The 2,185-nt window shown below is 34.2% G+C and overlaps 1 protein-coding gene across 1 annotated transcript in view; it reads left to right on the top strand.

Moving 5' to 3' along the window:
• Positions 1-1,545: 1,545 nt before the first annotated feature.
• The window catches only part of LOC128248060 (uncharacterized), a 10,621-nt gene continuing 9,981 nt past the window's right edge, over positions 1,546-2,185 (top strand). Inside the window, exon 1 of the mRNA XM_052968450.1 lies at positions 1,546-1,734. The gene's annotated coding sequence lies outside the window, so the exon portion shown is untranslated. The remainder of the gene's footprint in view (positions 1,735-2,185) is intronic.

Below are 2,185 nucleotides of genomic sequence, written 5' to 3'. Positions count from 1 at the left end.
AAAAAAAAAAAAAAAAAAAAAAAAAATGAAAAAGAAAACCCTTCCGAAAATTTTAAAGGTTAAAGGATTAAAATTAAAAAAGATATTAAAAGTTAACATTGAAATTAATAAGGCTCTAATGAATTCCAAACTAACGAAGTGAAAAGTTAAATTAAATTAAAACTGAAATTAAAATTGAAGATAAAATTGAAACAAATGCTAAATATATATATATATAGATAGAATTGACAATAAAATTGAAAAATAAAAATAAAAATATTAAGTAATTATGTAATTAAAAATATTAAAAAAATATGAATTGAAAGATTAAAGAATAGAAAAATGAAAAAATTAAAGAAAATAAAAATTAAAGTCTTAAAAATGTTTTAATTAAAATATTAGAAATTAAACTTGAGAAATTCAATAAAGAATTGAACAATTATGTCTATAATTTCCATGGTAGGATCGACTAATAACTAGTCCACTAAAATTCTAAATAATTATACTTATAATGCATAATGTTACTAAATTCAGTTGTGAGCTGACGTAACGTCGCTGATGTTCTCTTCAAATTTTTATATGAACCAGTAACGAAGCACAGAGCTTACTTACTGAATGTACAATATGAGACCTCATTGATAGTTTCTGAATATCATTAAAGAGTGAGTCGGTATCATATGTTTAAACTTCTTAAATGAAGGACACAAAAAAACCCTGAAAAACAAGAGCTATGTAAGCACATTTATTAGTTTTCAACTGTTTCGGTTATTAGAGTCGTAGCATTCATGTTTGAGTGTTAGTGCGATGTCTTAAAATTTTATCAGAACCGTTACATGAAATTACGGGATGGAATCGCTGAGTTGTTGTTGTTGGCACTTGGTCGCTTACGACGTCGAGCGTTCCAGTTGATCCGATCAAGGGAACAGCGTGCTCGTGAAATTAACGTGCAAGTGGCTGAGCAATCCACAGACACGTGTACCCTTAACGTAGTTCTCGGGGAGATTCAGCGTGACATAGTGTGACAAGGCTGACCCTTTGAAGTACAGGTACAACAGAAACAGGAAGAAAGATTGAGAGAAAGTTGTGGTGGAAGAGCACAGCAGGGTTCACCACCATCCCCTGCCGGAGCCTCGTGGAGCTTTAGGTGTTTTCGCTCAATAAACACTCACAACGCCCGGTCTGGGAATCGAAACCGCGATCCTATGACTGCAATTCCGCTGTCCTAACCACTGGGCCATTGCGCATCCAAGCGATGAGTAGTGATATGTATAGATGCAATGGTATTACCAGTTCAAATATGCTAATGGCATGTTTGAACTCGTAAACAAGCAAACAATTCTGTGTTTTGTGATTGAGAATATTTCTCGCTGTAGACAAATCGTGTAAATACACCCAAATCTGCTCGCAGCGACACCTATCCAGACTGTGAGATGCAAGCATTTCCAGAATTTTATTATATTTACGAATATATTTCATCGTTATTTGGGACTATATCTTGCTGGCGATTACACTAGAACATAGATACACAAGAGATGATATCCGGTGCTTTGTAATATTTTGCCTTGGCAATTTATGACTTATCATAAATCAAATAAAAAAGCTAAGACGGAGTTGCGACATTCGGTAAAACTTCAATAATATTTATCAGGAAACAAAGCTAACAGCTGTTGTCAGCACCAATGTATTTTCTTCAAGCATTTGAAATTTACTTATATCATTTTACATCTCAAACGTAACCATCTTCAAGTTCATAAGGTAAGTAAAAGTGTAGAATATATTGTATCATGTTGGCTTAATCACTTAGTTTTTAAAGGAAATTACGTACATAAATTCAGTACGGCTGATTTTATTATAATGAGGAACATATTCTCTCAAGTTTTTAGCCTCCCGCAGGAAATAACTCGAGAAATCACTGTCTGTCTCTGTCTCTATCCTTCTGTGTATTTGTATATAAATAAATAAATGAGTATACCTAAAGGTCGAGAAGTGAGTGTGTGTCAAAGCATATTGTGGTGAGTTCGACACCCTGCGGCGCATTGTGTCCCTTAGCAGAGCATTTTATTTTACGTTGCTCCAATCCACCCAGCTGGCAGAAATAGACAGTTTCTGTATTTCAAAGGAAAAATTTGTGGGGAGGGTGTCAGTCGATTAGTTCAAGCCCAGTGCGCAACTGGTACTTAATTTATCGACCCCGAAAGGATGAAAG

The sequence above is a fragment of the Octopus bimaculoides genome, chromosome 6 (genome assembly GCF_001194135.2).
Source record: "Octopus bimaculoides isolate UCB-OBI-ISO-001 chromosome 6, ASM119413v2, whole genome shotgun sequence".
Classification (NCBI taxonomy): domain Eukaryota; kingdom Metazoa; phylum Mollusca; class Cephalopoda; order Octopoda; family Octopodidae; genus Octopus; species Octopus bimaculoides.
The sequence above is the reverse complement of the archived record's forward strand: the minus strand, read 5'-3'. Positions and strand labels throughout refer to the sequence as shown.